Source organism: Pezoporus flaviventris, unplaced genomic scaffold (assembly GCF_033815535.1).
Source record: "Pezoporus flaviventris isolate CSIRO_AGI_PZ_B2104156 unplaced genomic scaffold, CSIRO_AGI_Pfla_v1 ptg000023l, whole genome shotgun sequence".
Classification (NCBI taxonomy): Eukaryota; Metazoa; Chordata; class Aves; order Psittaciformes; family Psittacidae; genus Pezoporus; species Pezoporus flaviventris.
Genome location: NW_026892571.1, coordinates 12,749,189 through 12,771,322, shown reverse-complemented (window position 1 = coordinate 12,771,322; position 22,134 = coordinate 12,749,189). Strand labels below are relative to the sequence as shown.

The following is a 22,134-nucleotide window of genomic DNA, read 5'->3' as shown; positions in this document are numbered from 1 at the left end:
CTTCTGAGAACACATTTCCATATCTGCTTGCAGCCTTCTCGTATCTGTCTCGCTCTCCCCATCCTGCTTTTTATCTTCTCACTTCATTTTTGCATCTCTTAGACGATAAGCAGCTTTGGGCTGGGCAGGGCTACCTTTGTACTGGTGCTGCTTTCACTGTGCCCAGGCTTGCTTGCCTCTTAGTTTTGGCTAGCGCACACTATAAAGTATTAGCTAATAATAATCATACTTTTTGCTCTGTGGCATGTCTGCTCTTTGGGTAGGTATCCACTGGCAGTTTGCAGCCTCACAGAGATGAAAAGGAGGGCAGCCAACAGTTGATGTGGAAAATTAATTATGAACTACCATCCTCCTGCCACGTAGTTAAGGCATTTCTGCTTTCCAAGCTTTACATCCAACCTCATAGAAAAAGTAGGAGAATACTGCATTTCCTTCCTCGAATAGTGGGAATGATGCCAGAACAAAGCTTAGTGGAGAATGTCACACATGGGACTGATCACTCAGGATGCTCTAGAGCCTTTACTGTTCTGCCAGCAGCTGTGACACCACCCAGATAGTAATTTTTACCTATGGTTGGACAAATGTTAGTTTAATTGTGCATCCTAGTTTATAAAAGCCTGTGTGTGCATGATAGGGAAGTCACCCATGTACCGTATGCAGTCAGGAAGCAACATTTCTTGTCTCTTTTTAGTGATGACTTGGTATCATACAGGTTCAGATGAGCTACAGCTTGTTATATTTCCATCCTTCAGGATGATGTATTTATTTCATAATGATCAAAAAAACCTAGCCTGTGTTGTAGAGGGAGGAGAGTTTGACAGGCACCGTGTAGCCTTGGGAATGTAATTACCTAAAGGAGCAGTTCTGTCACTGAACGACCTCTGTCTTAAGGATCACAGAAATAATTGCTGGAAGCCCTGGCACTGTCTGTACTTCAGGAGCCATTCTGGTCTCCTGATTGCATGCTGGGTCTTAGTAGCTTGAGATGAGCGCTGCAGAGCCAGCACAGCACAATCTGAGTGCCAAAGATGCCCTTCCTTAGGTAGCTCCATAGGATGCGTGGAAGAGCCTGGAAGAGTCTAGGATTTTTTGAAAGCCCTGACAGCTTTTGTGACTATCTGGGTCTGAGCTAAAGAATCCTAGAACCACAGGTTTGGATTGGGCGGGACTTTAAAGCTCATCCAGTTTCGACTCCTCTGCCACAGGCAGGGACGTCTTCCACTAAACCAGGTTGCTTAAAGCCTCGAAGAAATGGCCATTTGGTGTAACTTTCCTCGGTGAAGCCTTTACTTGATCTAAAGGATGTTGAAGTGTGCGATGAAAGCAGCCTTGCAAAGCCACGACAGGAACTGGTATGAAGTGCTATGGAGATACTTTGCTGTATTAACAGTTTCTCTTTAGACCAGAGGAATCCTTTAAGCTGTTCAAGTTTGCAGTTAAGGTACCAGAAGTCTCAACTTTGCACATTTTTATTATGAAATTTATTGGCAGAGTTGCTGACTATTATGATGGTTAACTGAGAGGTGATGCTTTAAGAAATACCCAGGATTTTGTAAAGGGACAAATTGCTGCCTGGTGTGGGAGTCACGGACTCAGATCATGATGATGTGGGTTCTAGTTTCCTCTTCCTGAGCTCTAATGCCTGGCTGACACAAACTTCTTTCTAGTGCTGTCATGCTGATTATTGCAGCCAGGAGACTGAAGCACTGGAAGCACAAACCTGTTGTATAAATTCTTCAGATGTGCTGCAAATAATTATGAATATATTTAATGAAGGGAAGCTGAAACATACAGAAAACATTTGGAAATAAGAGAGAATGTGTGCAGCGAAGCGTTAGCTGTGAATGGAGAGATCTTGACATTGTTTAATGGGAGCTTTCCAGCTTGTAATTTCTGCAGTGAATATATATGAACCAGCAAAAACTAGAAGGGCAGGGTAGCTGGAGGTGAATGTGAGGAGAAGAGGCTGCCTCTCACCTCTGGGAGAATAGGCACAGTGAAGTGAGCAGCATTTCTTTTGGTGCACCTAATGCTCCCACTAGACTCTGCCCCCCAGTTGCTGGGAATGGACCAGCAGAGACCCTCCTGGCAATGGCACCCTCTGACCAGAGTTCTGTCTTGTATCTCCACTGCAGCACATACTGTCTGTTGTTTTCTCTTGACAGGCAGTTGATAACAGGGAGGTTTTAGCTTTTTAGTTTGTTTTTCTTCATGTTCTGGATAGTGTAAGTAGACCCACTTATATCTCGCTACACTTGGTGCCTTTTGCCATTAGTGGCCATATGCCTTTTTGTGCACCTCAGAACCTGGCCACTGATCTTTTCGGAGATTCGCTTTTTCCCTTCTTCTCAACACTGTTGTGCTTTCCAGTCTTGATGTTGTGTGAGAAGGAACTATTTAGTTTTGCATCAGATGTTGTATAAAGACTTGGGCTGGAGGGACCAACAAGTTGATGTGTGCTCAAGCTGTGTTGTGATGATGCCATAACCTGCACAGATGGAGAAGCTGAGAACCAAAGCGTGCCAAGTAAAAACTGTAAAAGGCAATGTAAGGCTTAGTACAATACCATTACCCTGTCAGACCTCATGCCTCTGTCAGGTATTAGAGGCACTCAGCTTCTCTCGTCCTGCCCAGTGATATTCTGGAGGGTCTGGCCAGCATCCTGGGATAGATTAAAAATGAAGAGAATTCAGGAAGTTTTTTACTGACGCCTTTGCTTTTATTTATGGAATTGGATAAGAAGTGGTGCTGGCTGCCACTGCACCTGAGGGCACCTTCCAAAGCGTTAACTGAGTTTGTGACTGATGTAGGGAGGTTGCAGGTCCTTCTCTGCACTGCTGTGCTGCCCAAGGGGTGTCACCAAAACGTGGAGGACCACCTATGCTGTGCTCACATCCCGGTCTTTACTGGCTTCTCTCCTCAGATTTTAACTGCCTCTTGGTCTGTGTAGCAATGTGGCTCACCACCCTGTCACTGATGACTGCCACTGCATGGGAAGCTCACTGGGCCGCTCTTCACTTTGACAAGTCCCAGTGACCATGGTGGGACCTACCCTGAGTTAAGTGGTAGGACAGCCCTAGGGATGGATGCTCAGTTGGATAGTCTGGTACTAGAAACTGGTGTGAGTTTGGGATGAGTCCCAAAAGACTAGCAGCAGGAGCAGGCTGGGTGCAATGAGTAGCAATCTCTGTGTCTTGGGCAAGCGCCACGAATCTGCTGGGCTTGAGGACAAGCACGCTGTACTTTCTAGAAAAGAGGGACCGATTGTATGGGTATTGCTGGGAATAAGGAAGCCTCCGTGTTGGGATTTGTGTTGGTGTGTAACCACAGTCCCTTCAGCCATGAAAACCGTGTATTTCTGTTGGCTTTGATGGACCTGATCTGGGAGGATGGCCTGGGTGGGAGGATGACATTTAGCTATACATACATTGCAGTTTGCTCAGACTTATGTCTGTTGTCTCCTTTTAGGACCATTGAAAATTCCCCCACAATGCTCTTGTGAAAGGTGGTGAAACGACAGCACAAGAAGCCTTCCTCATTAGGAAGGCCTTTCGGCACCTCTGCTTGGCTCAGGAGCACAGGAAACAGGGTGAGCGCTCTGCTCACTTTCTGTCTGGGAGGAATTTCTAGTTGTTAATGATTAATTCCAACATTTTTTTGTCATGAGTACATGTGCACAGTGATGAATCTGTGGTGGGTTAGAGGTTGAGGTTGCTCAGTGCTGACAATTAGTTTGAGCCACAGGCTTTGCTTTCATTGGTATTTCCACAGCATTAACCCAGACCTTGTCAATTAAAATCCAGACACATTTTGATGAGAGACATCTTCTTTTAATGATAATTGTAATAATATCACTTTTATTCATTTTAAACCTGTCAGGCAGGCCGTGCTTCCTGGAAAATAGCTGCCCAAGTTTCACATGGCCTCAATAACTAGGAAGTATCTTTCAGTGTTTTGAGCTTACATTTCATCAACAGTAACTAAAAGCAGTCGAGGCCATAGCTGTTCATCTTTGAACATGTACCAACTTCAATCAAAGTAATTTGACTTTATCTGCTAAAATAAGTGGGTTTATTATCCTTCACTTTGGAGGCTAATAAACATTTGATAATTGCCTGAAGTTGATGATGGGGATTTATGCTATTTATTATTGGCTTTTCTAACTACTTGTCAGCATAGCTCCAGAGTATATCTTAGGCAGCTCACCTGTTCATTAGATGGAGGGGGAAGCCTGAGTGTAAAGCTTGATTAAGAAACTTCTCTGAGATGCACAAGAAGCCTGCAATAGAATAAACCCCAGAAATCCTGTGTCTGTTATAGTACATTAACTGCAGTGGGTTTTTCTTATGGTTTTATGTGTCTGTAAGTATTATATTTAGAATCGCTGTCAGGCCATAAAAATGAGCATTTAATAGTTGGAATGGGAGTGCTACATCAGATATCAATTGAAAACCCATTGTGGTTTTATTTTAGCATGGCATGAAAGATAACAGAATGAAAATCATGTTTAGTTTTGTGTGGAAAAACACTTGATTTTTCTGAGAGATGGTTTATAAGTGAAATCCTTTACAAACAACTAGGGCAGGATAGCAAAAAGCTGTATCAGGTAAGACTGTATCTAGAGATTGTAATGTGTTCGGTCTGTGCTTGTCCATATGGGTGGAAAGTGCTGCGCTTCTTTTTGTTTAGACATTTCTTGGTTTCTTTGCTAAGAAATCAATGACAGACCCTTAGCCAGATCATATAGATTTATTTTATTTGTCATCTCATTCCTTTCAAATCTAGTTTCTTCAAACAGTCAGCCCTTGTGTATTTCAAAACGTCATCAATACTATAAATGTACTACTTCTTCGGTCTTTCTCTGAGAGATGTAGAAGAAGGAACTCTGATTAATGAAAAGCACCTCTAGGTGATGCCATAATATAAATAACAATAAGCCTGCCTTATTTCTATAGCAACTGGGATAATGTCACCAGTTGTTAGTGGTTCAAAATTCAGGGCATAGCATGAGGAAATCCAGGCACAAAATACTGCATTGAAAAAGGTTGAAGAATAATAAGTGAGAAGTAAATGGACTTGTGCTGCTGTGACTGTATTCTGGAAGTTAATAGTTGTACTTTTAGTAAATACAAATAGCAATCTACCTTGCTCTGGTAGGGCTCTTTTTTTTTTTCTCCCTTTCCAGTGGCAAGCCTGTAATCTGCATTCTGGTGCATATAGAAAGTACACTGACAACATCTTAGCTTGAAGGCTGTAAATATTATCACACATTTTTCTACTGAGCCTTCATCAACTGAGCTGTATGTCTCATTACTCTCATTTTTCTGAGTGCATTTATAAGCATAAGAGATGATCAATAAAACCTGAACTACCTTTGCAAGTTAAATAGGCTTGATTTGAAACTACCAGACTTAAAGAGATTAGGATTTGCTAACACTGATTTAAGAGCAAGCAAAGTCCATTTACATGCTATTTGTTTTATACTTTTGAGGTTTGAATTGCATAGGGAAATCTGTTACATTGCATGTTTAAGCATGAAAGTTGCAGCTAACACGTTATTGAGCATGCCTTTTTGTAGGAGCTGCCTTCTTACCCTGTGTTTCACTATATCTTAACTAAAACGTAATATAATTAATAGATATGGAACCCATCTAACTGTGCAGAGTGAGGTCTCCATAAACTTTGTGCTGTATTTTCTGTCAATTGCTTTTGGTCTTTGGGAGATGTCCAAAGGGAAAAACAGAATGTAAAATTTAAAAAAAGACACAAAAGAATCATAAAATGTTCTGAAGCTGTTGAGAAGAACCGGATCCAGGCTATAAAGATAGATGTTCGTGATGTTCCTGGTGCTCAATGACAGATTTATTTTTTTTGTTATTCAGGTGGAGTTGTTTTAAAGATTTATGCCACAGAGACTTCACTGAAAATATTAGTGCATTCAAAGCGTTCAGTGTAGGCTTTGGGAAGGGATACAACTCTTCGCAGCACCCAGCTCTTTAACTGATTGGTCCCTCCTGCCGTTGAGAACAGCTTTGGAGGGGAGCTCAGTGCTGCAATTTCTTCTACTCAGCTCTTCTACCTGGCTGTGTACCTTGTGCTGGGGTGATGCAAAAGCAACCCTTTTACCATTTACTGCCGATTTTTTAATGGCTAAATTTGTGTTTAACCCTTTGGTGACAGTGTGGAAGTGGAGGCTGGAAGGGCAGTGCTCCTTTGCAGCACAGCTGTGGCTGGGCATGAGGAAGGGATGGGTTAATGCTGGACAGCGGTCTCTTATTTTCCCATCTTATGACTTTTAAACATTTAATTTAAGAACCAGAAAGCCACGTGGAATGGTCTTGTGTTATAAAAGAGAGGTTCAGTTATGCAAATTAAATATTTTATTGACTTAAAACTGGTCTGTAAGGTGTAGTAATAAGGAAGTCATTGAGGCAAATGTGCTGAAATAAAACCTTCCAGCAACGTAGCTGTGTCATGCCGATGTTATTTCTGTTACAGAAAATTGCTTTAGGATGTCTTAAATGTTTTATGGCCCTTGTTTGTCATAGCCATCCAGCTATCTGTTGGGCTAGTTTTTATTACTGTGGTATGTAGTGTGGTGCCTCTGGAGGTTCCAGCTGAGACTGGACATAGTACGTGCATTTACTCATGGTGTGTCTCAATTTCATGAGATAATTATGTGCTAGCCACTTTTCCTCTCCTCTGCGTGGTTCAGCTTTAAAGCAAGAGGTGTGTGGACTGAATAAAAGCCATCAGAAGGCACTGCTGCTCAAATGTTGATAGAGGCCTATATTGTTTTACATGGGTTTTGTGCATGTTAATTTTGACTTTAGCCTTGTGTGCATGCAGGCTCATGCTCTGTTGCAGTAGTTATTGATAAACATTATTATTAATAAGCAATTTTGTTCATGACTGGTTTTATCTGTTTTTATGACCAGTTTGAGCCCTACTACGCTAAATACTGGAGAGCGAGGTCATAAATGGCACTCTTTGGCCCAGAGTTTTCATGTTAGAAAGCAAAGTAGAGTGGGTGAACAAGATATGATTGCCAGCAAGTGTGGAGGCAACAGATGGAGCACAGCGGTGAAGATGAAGGATGTGCAGAGCTCTGTGTGTTGTGGGGCATCGGTGATCAAAACTCCTCTTTGTTGTGGTGCCTGTACAAGGCTCGCAGCAATCAGGGATTTGGTTTGCTGAGACTGACTCCTGCCTTGTTAACTACTACTTCTTGATTATTACTGCCTGTGTCCATCTGCTGCCTCTTTTTCTGTTAGAGCTGCAAATTCCTTAGGTTTCAGACAGCTTTTTTTTTCTGTGTTTGTGCAGTACCGAATTCAGTGGAGTTCTGGCCCAGGGTTAACGCTAGAAGCTGTCAGCAGTGGCCTTTACACATGAAAATAAGACATTGGGAAAACAGTTATTTTCACATTCTGATTGTCTTTATTTGCATTCCAACATCCGCTGAAGTTTTGAAACTGGAAAAGTATTTAAATAAATGAGACATGATTAAAATTATTACTATTATTGTGTACTCTGCCACGAATAGTTCCGTGCAGGAAATGTATGTGGTTGTTTATATATACATCTGTAATTGTCTGTCAGATAGATTTTATCTTACAGCCTGCTTTCCTAGGTGCTTATTCATATTTAATATAGCTCTCCCATGTAGTTGCATACATAAACACACACTTGTTTTTAACACCTGTTGGCACCCTTTAATTATATATTGACCCTGAGACTGTTGGCTTTGAGGTCTGTGCAGCCACAGGTAGCTGGATGTTAGGTATTGTTGTTCTTTCCGAAGACCTGAGCCTGCTTTGCACTGACCTGCCAGCTGAAGTTTGCCTTTCTGGCACAACGCCACAGCTAAGTGCCTTTCAGCAACTTCTCGTCTATAATCCTGAGCTGATTTCTGGGATGCAATTCACTGCTACGGTTATCATATCAAAAGGGGGGTGATTTACATTTCCTGCACGTCTCCCTGTTGCCAGCCTTGGAGAATGCTGCAGAGAGAAAGTTAATACAATTTGGTAAAATAATGAAAATGAGCCTATTTACACTGTCGCATCTTACGCCGTGGAGGAATTTGATATGACACAAAGTTGGCATTAAGTACAAATTTAGGCTGTGCACAGAGATTAATTTTGTGGGGTGTTTTGGCTCACCGCAAAAAAAAAGCAGGAAGATTGTCCCCAAAGTCTGAACGTGGGGAGAGCTGTAAGCTCGCCTTTGTGCACCTTTCCTTTTTATCTTGATTTCCCATTGTTGCCCCTTAAAGTCTCTCTCTTCTCTGGATATTCACCCAGAGGAGTACCTGCACAACATATTACTTTGTTTTTATCTGACCTGCTCAGCCCCCTGCAGTTTCTCTCTGAAAAGACATTGAGCTGTCGCACCAGCATCATTTGTACAAAGTGAAACGCTGTACGTTGCGGTATTTTAAGCACGTCCATACTGGAAATGCCACAGGAATGGCAGGGCTGCAGTGTTTGCTGCTGATTCCCATTCAGCTGCCTGTATTTGTATGCAGGAGCAGACTCGTTGGCCGCCTCACATTCATTTCCTGTATATCAATTACTTATCAGTGGTACAGAAGCCCAATTAAGAAACTGGAGGTAGGTTGCAGTGCTGAGAGTGTGGCTGAGCCTCCCCTGTGTCAAGGAGCACCATGCTGGGACATGAGTGAAAAGGTCCCTGTTTAGAGTTTCCATGGATGATGCTACGCACATTTGAGTTTGGAAAGGCAAGGGATGCATCTGGTGTGGCGGACTGAACTGGTGATGTTGCTCATCTCTGAACCAGATTCCTGCAGCCTTGTCTAGCTTTGGCTTTATTTCCTGTTCTTTATGAGCCTTTTCTTGGACATACTCACCGTGCTGCGATGAGGGATTGTGTAGAAGACACACTCAATGAAAACACAGTGGGCAAAGCACTCTCAAATTTTTGCACCTTATCTTTCTCATTTGAGGTTTTGATGTTGTGTACTTGCAGCTGCAAATGTAAAAATATATACCGATATGAAAAGCCTGCCAAACCTGGTGGCAGCTTCTCTGCAGGGTTTGTAGTGCCAGGTCAGGGTTTACTTATTTAGGAATTAGTGAGTAGAGGTCTGCAAAATTCACCTCCAGGCTGTTTAGGGCAGGGTATTCTTTCCCTTCCATTGCACATTGCTTTTCTTCCCAGCATCTTAGCAAAGAAATATCTTGTGTCTCATCTTAGCCAGCTTTAAAAGATTTAAAGCTTTGCTTATTTCTACCTTAACTTTTGCAAATCCTTTAAAAGTAGATCACAGAAGTTGTCCACACCAGGAAGATATGACTGTGCCATCTTGACTATTTTGTGTGCATGACCTCCTCTTCCTCCCGACTTTGACTCCTGCTTCTTGTCATCTTTGATTTCATCTTCTCTGTTTTTCCCCCCTTTACTGTCTGTCTATGAAGATTTGCACTGCCTGATACTATCACCTCACCGCACTAAGTTTGAATCTTAATGCAAGTGCCCTGGGAAGAGATTACACTCATCCTTCAAATTGGTACGTCTCTTTTAATGTATGATATCCAAAGAGAAGAGTATTTCTAATTCTGGGTCCTTGAAATTAAAACCAACATGTGCACAATTTGCTTTATCCAGACAAAATGTAAACTTGAGTGGAAATAAAACCCAGAGCATGGGTACTTGGCTGGTGTACAGCTAATCAGGGCACTCTCCTGCATAACTCATCCCTGATATAAAGGGATGCTCTGCATCTTTGTGTCCCTCACATGTTTTTCTCTTTTTTCCCTATTCTGTGTTTTTTAAGAACTGATATCCTTAAGGAGTTGTTAATGTTCAGGGCTTTTTACCCTGACATTTTGGACAATGATGTGACAACACAAGTGCATCTATTACTCTTCCGCTGGAAGCTGACTAAAGCAAAGGACTTGATGGATAATGGCCACATTTTCCAGCAGCGCCTGATGCACATGTGAGAAGAACGACTGAGTGACCTGCATATAAAAACAAACTATGTCGGGCACAAAGTCTGAGTGCAGAACCAGGAGACAGACTGAGAATAGGTAGCCTTTCATCATGAGTTCCTTATTTTGCTGCTCTTCCTTCTGTTGCTGGAAATCTGGTGCTTTCTGTGTTACGACAGTGTGGGTTCTGGTGTGGGTCTGGAATTCCTTTGTCGGAAGGGAAGGGGAAGGCAGCAGGCTCATATGGCACAGAGAGCTTTGACAAAAGGAGGCTGTACAATTGAAAAGAGAGCATCACTTCACCTTTGGCTGCTAAAGCAAGCTGATTCTCCTTTGCCTTGAGTAGTCAATTTACACCTGGTGCAAATTGCATGTAAAGCAACACTAGCTGGAGCTTGCATCTGGTGATAATGTGGGTGCCGATAGCCTTCAGGGAGAAGGAGAGAGAGCTGTATGCTATTGAGGCTGCCTGGGGTTCTGGACCTGGGAGTTGGATGGCTGCTTGAGCATCACGTCCCACCAGGGCTCTTTGCCCCAGCAGGTGAGGCAGGCTGGCTGGCTGCTGTGCATTTGGTGCTTTGTAGGGTGTTGTAGACCTTTTGCTGAAACAGGTGCTACTCTGTTTTATATTCCACAGTGTAGCCTTACTAAAGCTTATTTTGCACTCATGCAGTTGGGAGGGTGTAGGGAGGAATGGGGATATGGTGGGGAAGGAATGGGGTGCTCTTTCCTCCCTGTTCCCCAGCGCAGCACTTAGGCACGGTCTCCCTGGCCACTAACTCATCTCTCCATTCATTTTTGCTGTCTTCAAGACCACTGTGAGAGATAATTAGGGATTCAAAAAGCTGTCATGGAACTGGAGAGGGAAAAGTGTGAGAGTGATTTTAGTAAAAGTGTAAGAGGAGGGCAAGACCAGCTTCATTTGCACCCAGAGCGCCAGGGTGCAGGGAGAGAATGGATGGCAGTTCTGCCCTCAGCTGTATCGTTCGCATGAGCAGCATGTCAGAAGTCTGTGGCAGGGTGGGAAACCCTAAACCTTTGCTTTGCTGAGCTGCTCTGGAATAAAATGAAAATACATGTTTTTAAATGATGGATCATTAGATGGGCTTTTAGGCTCAGGGAGTTACTTATGGGTGAGACTTCTGTGGCATAGTGAAGTGCATTTTGTTCTTGATGTTGTAGCAGCCCAAGCTACAGTCTTTGCATCAGGAGAAGGTGCTCCCAGCAGACTTTGAATGTTCAGTTTCCACAGAGGGGGCACTCATAGATGTTTGGGAACAAACAGGAGATTGCAGTGTGCCAACATAAGAAAGTAACAGAGTGGAAAAACAGAGCCCAGGTTCAGTATCTGTTTCTGGAACATAGTTCTGTGAATAATTTAGCTGGCTTCACTGTGCTTTGCATTTGTACATCTTTCCAGCGGCACTCCCATACCTGGGATTGTAGGAAGACTAGTAATTTGCCAGATGTGGGGTAGTCAGGGACACTGAAGAACATTCCTACACAAGAGAAACCAAAGTGCCCTCTGTAGCACTGCCTGCTGTCATACTCATCTTCAGTTTGTGTAAGGCAGCAATGTTTATAAAACTTTTTCCTCTACCTCATGTGGATTATAACTGTAATAATGTTTACTTCAGGTGAAATAGGGTGCTGCAGCTGTGATTGGCATCTCCTAATAATTCCTTGCATGGCTTCAACCCAAAAAATACAATCACAAAAGTATTCTGCAAAGAAGTGATGATATCCCATGTGCCTTGTTACAGCACATTTTGCTGAGAAACTTGTGGCTGTAACGAGGAGGTTGATATACTTCCCCACTGTCACAGCATTAAAACCTAATTGCCCCTGGGTTTCTTGATTATCTCCAGCACAGCTGTCACGTTGTCCCTCTGAAAAAACTGAACTGACATCACATGCACAAACTTCAAAAGGTCTTTTTTCCTGGAAAGAGGCAAAATTATTATCAAGCAGACTCTGGTGCATTTACCAAACTTGTTGGAATATCACACTGAATTGGGGTCCTGTTGCTTCTATATCACAAGATAAGGTTGCCCTTCACACTTGTGCATTACCATGCTAGGGCTTCTGCCAATATTTTGTACTTGCTCCCTACATATGTCAGAGTATTATTTAATAGTTGTGGCTGGGGTAGGGGCTCTGCATCCCCAGGATGTAATGCTCTCTCTTACTGCAGGAAAAGTGTCCTCAGAGACCACACTGCCTCCTGTAAAAGTAAATGGGAGCACAACAATGATGCTGTCCTTTTCATATTGAATGTTCCGAGTGCTTCATCCTGGAACAGTGCATTGCTGCTGTTGAAAATGTTCCCATTTTCCAAGAAAAAGAAGAAAAATAATGTAAGAATACTGAAAATAGCTCATTACCTGAGCTTCTAAAAAGTACGAACTCTCTCTGAACACAACTGAATGTAGTTTTCCCTTTGATTGGAGATACTTCTAACCTATCTTGTCCTTTTAGAATAGCCCCTGATTGTTAAGGGGATTTTCAAAACATTAAGCACCCAGTTCCCTGTGGCTTTTGGTAGGAGTTTAGTGGCTGATTTCCCTTAGTGCCTTTACTGTTAATCTCTCATTGACCTAATCTCCCAAGCAGATACATGTGCTATACATGTAGACTCCCCTGATTCCAGCATGGTGGCCATGTGAGCTAATGTCTAGTCCCAGTCATGGCACCAGCACTGCTTTTAAGACTCCACAAATCATGCTGGGATGAGCAGGAGCATTACACTTGAGCTCAGGAGGGAAAAAAATGGCTGGATTTTAGGTTCCAGTTGTTGTTTTTTAACCCTCACAGGAGCACAGAGAGCTTTTTACAATGGCCAAAATGGATGTGAAAGAGAAGCAATGCTTCAGAATGTTGGAAAAGTGTCAAAAGGAAATGTATTGGGTCAAATGCTTTGTGGGCCATCTTACTGCTTAGCACATAGAAGGTATAGCTGTCAGGAGTGAGTTCAGGGCAGGGCTGGGTTAGTGATGTTGCAGGACATTGGCCTCATTGTCCCATCTATAATGAAGGGATGGACAGAGACACTGAGGATGCTTTCTGGCCAGGACCTGTACTTACCTGGTTTCTAGAACCTCCTGGACACGGCCTCAGCATCACTGTCCTACCCTGGTGCAGTGGGAGATTTCAGATGGCAAAGATCTGGAGAGATTGATTTAGTCTGAAAACAAGTCCTCCTCTCTCCTCCAAATAATTTATGTTTATTTTTGAAAGGGGAAAAGCAATCAGACACCTAAAAACAACATAGCAATGACAGGTTAGTGATGCCTGGCCTATTCCAGAAGGCTTCATTGTGCATAGTACTAAGCAGTTGTGTTTGTGCAAATGAAGTACTAAAAAAGACAAAAAGCTCAGAGCTTTTTGGAAGCCACGCTGAGACTGAAACAGCTGAAGAGTCACGGAGGAAACTGCACCAAGGTGGGGAATCAATCACCTAGAGGGGATCGGCATGGAGCCACAAGCTCTGCATGGGAAGCAGGGTTTGCTGCGGGTCAGAGCTGGGATGAGTCTTCAACCAACTAGCCCACTGCACTGCAGCTGGAAGGTAGAAAGAGGTTTTACAAAGAGAGAATTAGTCACTGCTGGAATGAACAACCCCCTGCATGCATCATGCAGGTGCATGCACAGGGAGAGAGGGAAGCACCACTGTGAGCATGGAATGCAGCAGGTTGACAGCTGGCAGATGTGCATTAGCATGATGATGGTCCTATAAGTGGAAGTGCTTGCAAGTGAGAAAAGATGGAAGTGTGTATGTGCTTGTAGGATCCTTGTTATCGTGTTATCTTGGATCTTTAGGGACAAAACAGCCACTCATGCATGGGAAAGTAAACAGACACACAGCATGAATAAATAGTGTATGGAAAAGGAGCTTTTGAATGCAATTTCCATCTTTATTTAAAAACCTGATACTTAGGCAGTTATTATAATTCCAGTGACACTAACTAATCCATCAGTAATTAGGATGGGAAATGGGAATATATTCTGCGGAAATGAAATTTCACCCATCCAAGTGTACGGCAGTCTTTTCAAAGAATACGTTGTCACTTGCCCAGAGTTTTTAAGAAAGCCATAATTTAGCTGATTAAAAAAAATAATCAAGAAAATTCCCCTGGAGAACTCTGTGTTGGGTTGAGAACACTAAGTTTGGAATAATATAATTAGTAGTGCTTTTGCTGCTTTTACTGTATCTTGTCTCAGTGTTGCTGATTATGTAAATAGTTCTAGTAATTCCATCATTTCTCAGTATCAGTGGCATCCTGTGTGCTCAGCCCACCTCCAGGCTCAGTGAAGCCATGTGGGCACTGATTTATCATAGATGCCTTTGCTGTTCCCTTTGGAGAGCTCTTCTCTAGCATTTCAGCCTTTCAAAATCGTTTTCATAACTAACAGGAACTTGAAATGTATTTACTAGAGCACAGGTCTTATGAGGAGCAGCTGCGGGAAGTGGGGTTATTTAGCCTGGGGAAAAGGAGACTCAAGGGGGACTTTGTCCCTGTTTGCTATTACATGGAGAGAGGATGGAGTGAGGTGGGGTCATTCCCTTCTCCCAAGTAACAAGTTGATAGGACAAGAGGTAATGGCCTCAAGTTGCACCAGGGGAGGCTTAGGTTAGAGTAAAAAAGGGTTGTCAGTTGTTGGGAGCAAGCTGCGCCAGGAAGTGGCTGTGTCACCTCCCTGGAGGTGTTTATAAGGTGTGGTGCTTAGGGACATGGTTTAGCAGTGGACTTGGCAGTGCTAGGTTCACAGTTGGACTCAATGACCTCAAAGGTCTTTTCCAAACTAAATGTTCCTATGACTCTGTTGCGTAGGCATGCTCTTCCTGGATTTGAGAGGGAGGCTCTCCGATGGTTTTCAGGAGTCTAAACTGCAGATGTAGTTCTGTGTACTTGTGGTTTTAGCTTTGGTAAGTGAAGCACTGGAGAAATACAGTGTTTTCAAAGGGGGAAAAATATTGTGTATGTTTCTGCCTTGTCTAACGCTGGCAACACACCATTGCTTAAGCAATGAAAATTGACACTTAAGCAGTAACCCCACTTATTTCTCATCAAAATAGCTTGTTTGGCATTATGCTCTTAAGCACATTAGAACAACTTTAGGGAAATGCTTTTAGTTGCACTTGTGAAAAGACTGAGAAGCTGCAGCTTTGGTGTTAAATCTTCTCTGGTATCCAGCACTGGGTGTGCCTCACATAGCCCAAAATACCTGCCTTTAAAACACAATTTGCCAAAATAACGAGAAGGGAATGCGAGGAGAAGCTGTTCAGAGAGCGATGGCACGACCACATGAGACAAGGAGTGGAGCTCCATATGCTTAGGAGCATTAAACCTTGCCCTTTCTGATCTGCCAGCCCTGTAGCTGTGACTCCTAATTCTTTAGCTGGTCCTAAACATGCTGTAGGGATCAGCTCCTCTTTCCAGGAACATGTGCTTTGTAACACCACGTTCAGTGTTCCGTACAAAACCTGGTAATCAAGTGAGTTTGTTCTTTGGCTTTGCTCTCTATGGAGAGCAGATAAGATCGCCAGACACAATTTGCTCGCAGCCCAGAACAGTTTTAAATATCTGTTCTGGAGGAGCAAGGCAAATACAGTTCCTGCCTTAGGTTGTGTCCCCCCACTGAAGCAGGTCACTATCAATGAAAAATTCTCCCACTAACCTTTAAAACTGTTTTTTTTTCTGTAATCCTAGTTCTGCTGGAGGGTGTAAAGCTGTGTACGGTAATTGAATCAGTGGTGCATGCGGGCTGAAATTTTGCAGCATGAAATGTTGGGACTGTAATAGATTGTCTCTGTTTTCCTCTCTCGTATCTTCTTTCTCATTGCTTTTCTTCTCTTACTTCTTGATGTTGTATTTCATATCTGAAAAGGTTGAGTGGTTTAGTGAGGAAAGATGAAATCATGATTAAGAAATAACCAAATAACCTGGATTTGTAATTTGGTTTGAGCTCTTCACCTCCTGGTACCCTGGTCACTTCTACTGGCTAAATTAGGTTGAAACAAGCTACCTGCTAAATAAATAAATACATAAATTGATTTAAATGCTCAGCAGAGTAGCGTATCTCGTATGGGTGCTGCCAGAGAGCCCCTTAAATATAGGGAAGTGATCCTCTGGTCCCACTGCTATGGGACAAGAGGGAGTTGTTGGGGTATGTTCAAATCCCTGGGACCGTCGTGCTGAGCCAAAAGGTCTTTTTGAGCAGGCCACAAGTAGAGTGTGTTCTAACAGCAGCGTGTCTTCACTGGGGTGTCAAGAGAAACCATCCTCTTGTCTGCACATAAATCAGACACAAGTGTGTGTCTGTGCTTGCCGTGTGCACTGCAGAACGTGTACCCTCATGTACAGGGAGCTGTGGGTGGCAATGGCTGCAGCAAGAACATATTCCCTGCTTGGAAATCAGGAATGAGAGTGTGCACAGCTGCTTCTTCCTCCTCAGACTGTAAAACTCTCTCTCTCTGTATATGTATGTGTATATATATATATGTGTGTGTGTTTCTTTTTGCCTGCTGTAACATAGAGGTTGTTCAGTCTCTCATTTTAGGATGTCTTCCTTCCTGCTAAGATGCCTGATTACAGTACATCTCTTGGCAGCCAAAATTGCTTGGCAGTTCTAGCTTTACTTCAGGGAAGTTTGTTGGAACATCCAAGTTGGGCCAGTAGCAGGTGTTGTCTCAGTCAGGTTTCTTATACCCCAGAATATGGGAGCATCTCCTACATCTTTTCAGCTTTAATGTGAATTATTTCAAATGAGCTATTCCCCTTGCTAGGATATCTGGGAAATGTACCATTGAACAAAGATGTTATTTCCTTTTTTGATTCCAGTTGTTCTGTTCTGTTTATTTTGGTTGTTCTGTCATGTCTTTCCAAAGTCACAAGCCAAAGCCCACCTTAGCAGTGCTATACCAGACCTAGGCTGACTAGTTTCCAGGCAGCTCAGAATTAAATCTCCGTTTATTTAGCAACTGCTAAACAACAGAAACTGCTTTTCAAATGCCAGATCAATTGTGGATGTTGGAACACAAAATTGAGTTTCATCAGGGTTTATCTGGGTGTAATAGGAGCCATGTCTCAGACAACGTAGTGCCTCAGAACACAGCCCTGTAAGAAAGCCCCCAGGAGACCGGTCTTGGCAGAGCTGTGGCCAGAGCATGGCTAATGATTGCGAGCAAAGCAGCAAGTTTCTGATTAATACTTATTCTTGGAAAAAGAAGTATGCCATGCTTTGTACTGGGGGGCAGGGGGCTACACGCACACACACACAAATTATAATGCTGTGATTGAATTCTGTTAGTGCAGCAAATAACCCAGAAAAGCCCTGAATCCTGAGCAGTCCTGCAAAAGGAGAAAACAATCACAGTTGTTTGTTTCCTACTGATACTCGCTGAACTGCATCTCTCCTGACACTTTGGCTTTTCAAAACCTTCAGTTTGCACCTTTCTTGAAATCTTCATCTTTGTCTCCATGCTCTGAGGGATGTCCTACATCAGTCCTTTTGGTGATTGGTGTACTTGCCATTGCACTGAGTGGAAGGCAGCCTTTCAACGCTTGTCCTTTGATGCCACTAGGAATAAATCCCAGTGTATTGACCAGACAGGCTTACACAGGTCCTAAATTCATTTCTGTTATGAATAGCAAATTCAGCCATGAGATGTTCCCCCGCCCCCCAGTATGTGCTGCAGAAGTAGGGCTGAAAGCTGTAGATCCAGACGCGAGGCTCTCCTTTCATTAGCGAATGCCTTTTATTTAACAGTAAATAAATAAATAACACAGCCCTCCTTTTGGTGTTTCTGCCTCATATGCCCATGTCACAGCCTTTTTTCCTTGCAATTAATCAACCCATATCTCTCATGCAGCTCTGCTTGTCAGGAGGGATTAAAGCCTGACAGTATTTAATCATCTTATATTTCATACAAGACTAACAATCTCCCTTTGCTTTCTCTTTCCTCCTTTCCCTTGTCTTTTCTGGGTATGTAGTATGTTTCCTCTGACTGTCTGATGTTTTTATGGAGGGAATGACAGGTATAAAATTCTTTTCTTGGCTCTTTTCTTCTGTGACCCATGTAATTCCCCATGAAATCATTTGCTGTGACATTTTGGGTCTACCGTGACCTACTCTGTTAGCGCAGAGGTCCACTGGCTGCTGAGGCTGTAAGAATATGTATTGAATCATATTTTACCATTATGTCTTTTTCCCCAGCAAACATACTAAAGTTGGGAGCCAAGTTGGTTGAATAACTAGACCAATTATTTCATATTTATAAGTTGTTTTGAATAGTTGTGACCGACTTGGACACCGAGTTGGATTAAATTTCGGTATCTCATGAAATCATGGCTCTCAACATTCAGCCTACTCACAGAGATTTCCTTCATAATCAAGAGGTAGGAACAGATCCTTGCTTTAGGCACAATACTGCTATTTTAAGGCATACATCTCTGGCTCAGATGAATCATGTCCTAGGAAGGCTTCTTTATCTCCATTGACTGTAAGGGATATTTAATTTAAATAACTTGTCCAAATAGAGATGTTTTCATAGAATCATATTATATCGATTCATTATAGATGTAGGGGGGAAATGAGCTGCATGATGAGTCTTCAGTCATTGCCACTGCCATAGGACTGCTATCCATTTCTGTCTCGGTATGGTGTGGGAGGCTGATGAGTTAGCTGTGCGTGGTCCCAACCTCCTGGATTTGAAGTTGCTCCAGTGGACTCCCCAGCTGAGTGCTGTGAAACTGAGGTGTAAACCTGAGGGGTCAGCTCTCAGCAGGGGAAATGTTCCATCTTCTCCTTTTGTTGCCATTTTCCCAGAATATGGATTGCTAATTCTTCAGGCTTAAATCAAACAATCATTATCTTAAATTAATTAGATACCTTTTTTAGCATGGGTGATGTCAGATATTATAAGGTCTGTAAATTGAATGGGTTGAATGTATTCCATTTCATTTGAATTCGTAGGTTAAGTAGCATTGACCCTGGCTAGCTTTTACATGGGAGATTGCCAAGAAATCCCAGGTGCCATCAATGCAAATGGCATTTTGCTTGTACCGTACCAAATATCATACCACTGAAATGTGTTTGCTTTCTCCCGCTTTGCTGCCGTTGCTGTATTGATGGATGAAAATTTAAGGAGGAAAGGAAAGGGAGAGGGAAAGAGACTTAAAACATTAAAAAGGCAATTTTTTCTGATGTTCAAGGTAAATGTTTTCTTCCTGCAGAAGAAAGTCATCTGTATAACATGGTCGCAGTACTGAGAGAGGAGGTAGCAGTGTAACTTTGGTGGATGCTGTTGAACCCTAGGTTATTGTTTTCCTCATATTCAATTAAGAAGACTTAAACTCTGCTAACTCTTGCTACAGGAGACAGCTGCTTGTCTTTGGCCTCTTTTTATGATCAGATGGTGGATTAAATGTTTGGTTACAGTTTTGGTAACAAAAGTTAATCGCAATCGTTGATGAAAACAGGATGTTTTTCTTGGTCAATTCAAAGTACAGCAGTGCAGTGATAACAAAAAGAACAAACAGATGAAAACACTGTGAAGTATGATATTTGCTGGTTTCTTTTAATTCTAACACGGACAACTTCAGGTCAGCAGGACTGAAAATCCATACCTAAAATCAACCAAATAGCTCCTAAATGGCATTAGCATGTGTGGGAATCCCAGGAGCAAATGTTTGTTTTGTGTTGTATGGGCTGTCAAATTAATGATCAAAATAGCACTTTTGGTCTCAAACCTTTTTGATCAATACAGTATGCTTCATTTTCCTTCCAGAGCTGAGCTGAATGCATGCTTGTATTTTATGGGAAATAGCAAAGGCAGCAGGTTAAGGTAAAAGCTAACCACAGTACCATATATTGGGCTTTTTTTTTTTAACGGGAGGATTTATGATGTTTAAACCTCAGTTTATAAAATAAAGAGCATGAGCATTGAGTTTTAAGCATTTTTGCCAAGAAAAAAAGGGCTAGAAAAATTTAAGATGAAAATTAGGAAGTGATAAATGCAGACATCACTTAATTTTGCAAGCAGAGTGATACAGAAAGAAAACATCCGTTACTGCAGAAGGGGCATTGAGGCAAAGGACATTTGTCATCTCAAATGACAGATGGGTTTTCAAACAGAGCAGGGCAAAGAAGGTAAATATATGAGAGAAGAAGGTGAGGCAAGAAGAACTGAAGGAATACAGAGCAGGCTTTTGCAGGTCTGTTGGCCTGATTTATGTTTCCATCCTCTTCTTAGCGTACAGACATCCCTGAAATGAAGAGCCTGGTTTGCTGTCATTTTTCCACAGTCCTGTGAACACCATGTTGGGTAAATCTGCTCAGCAGCAGAACCTGAAACCAGCTGTGGGACCAGGCATAAGGTGGTTCAGTGGCTGAGATCTGAGCCATGTTGGATATGCTTGTTCCCTGCTGGCTTTCCAATGGCTGTGGAGGAAGTGGCAGCAGCCAAGCAAGCAGTTTGCTCTGCTCTGAGCTCAGGGTCATGCTCAAATCCATGGTCTGCAGAGCAAAGCCATTTGCAAAGGCTAAAAAACGCTGCAGTTTCTTCCATAGCATCCCCCTGATCCATCCTCCCCTAAAAAGTGAGCTCTGTTTTCCTTATGTAGAGACTTGAATGCAGATGAGAAAGTATGGCTTCTGTTAGGGATAATTCCTCTTCCCAAATTATGCCCTCTCTACATTGAAGTAATGTGTTTGGGTAACACCAGACCTGCTCCACATCCCCTCGGTATCCTTTCCACTGGGGTCTCGGGGCATTAGCTGCCTTAGTTTAGCTTCTGGCCAAATACTTGTGTTTAGAGAAAAAGAGCTTTGGTGTTTTGCTCTAGCAGTTTGCAGTGGCATAAGGAATTGACAGAGTGGTTTGAAGAAGTAGACAAGAATGTGTGAGTTGTCTGTTGTTGATGCAATTCCGATGGTCTTGCTGGCTTCTGTCATTAAAGGCTTTTATGAGCCCCTGCCTCCGACATGCTTCAAATAAGTGTCTTCTATGTTAACTGCCAGGTCACTTCCATTTCCAGACTGCTTTTGGATCCATTTATCTACAACTAAATGGCAAAGAGTAGCCCACAGCAGGCATGTCCAGCAGTCCCTTTGCACAGGGCTCCTATCCTGGGGATCTTGTTTCTGTTCAGGAAGAGTAATTCAAACCCAGGTTTGCTAGGAGGATGGGGAATGTCTGCCAGGCTCATGTTTTAGCTTGGGTCAGGTCCCTTGGAAGAGCATCTGACTGGTGATCAAACTTGAAACAGGTACCAGGACATGGCAGTTAAGTTGCTGGGGGTCCCCCAAATAGGGATTGGGGATATCAGTGGTCCCCAGGCTCCACTCACACCTCAGGTTACCCAGAATAGGCACCAGTACTTGAAAATAAGTCTCTAGACACTCTAAGGAAAACCAGGCAGGGGCATCACCACACCAGGCTGTTTCAGTTTCTAGAGATTTAGTCTGCTTTGAAGATTTTATTGAGACTTACAAGGAGAAGCAAATGCAAGATTTATGTCATCTGAACATATTTGTTACAGCTTCCTACTTGTTCTTGGTGTTTTGGGGGTGGTTTTTCAAATGTTATATGAGTAAACTGTTAATGGTGCATTTGTTTGTAACACGCTTTCAAGTGGCAAAGTTTGGCAGAAATTGAATGCTCTGCAGGCTAAGTGGCTGTTCAGTCACAGGTCAAGTAGGGTTTTATGTTCCAAAAGCTGAGTGATCTTGTATCAAATGCTGTGGCTGTGGTTTTTGATCCGGCCTCTAGCAGCTCTGCACCTGTGATTAGCACTGTAAAAGAGACAGGAAAGTCAAAACTTGCGTAGTTTTACAAAAACCTTTGGCCCAGCTCAGCACAGTTCCGTTGCAGCCCTTGGGGCTGGGCTCTTACAAACCTTGTAAGCCTTTCAGGACTGTAAGCCATGGGGTTTGCCCTTCTTTTGGGGATCAGTATTGTGAAGTACTAGAAAAGTTCTTTAATATTTAGTTCTTCATCCTTTTCTTTTACTGTACCTATCGTACTAAAGGTAATGAAAACACTCCAACAACAACGAAAAGAACCCACAAACCCCCACCAAAAATAATTGCTTTAGGCACATTAAACAGTAGTATATTTTCAGTCTTCAAGTCAGCAACCATGAACTATGACTGTATATATAGAAGCATTACAGGG

General features: G+C 42.7%; 1 protein-coding gene across 12 annotated transcripts in view; it reads left to right on the top strand.

Annotated features, from left to right (window-relative positions):
* SGCD (sarcoglycan delta) overlaps positions 1-22,134 on the top strand; it is a 376,562-nt gene that overhangs the window by 178,755 nt on the left and 175,673 nt on the right. For 2 of the 12 annotated variants that reach the window (XM_061456837.1, XM_061456834.1), the window contains exon 3: positions 3,469-3,589. The exons of the other annotated variants lie outside the window; for them this stretch is intronic. The gene's annotated coding sequence lies outside the window, so the exon portion shown is untranslated. The remainder of the gene's footprint in view (positions 1-3,468; positions 3,590-22,134) is intronic. 12 annotated transcript variants of the gene reach the window in all.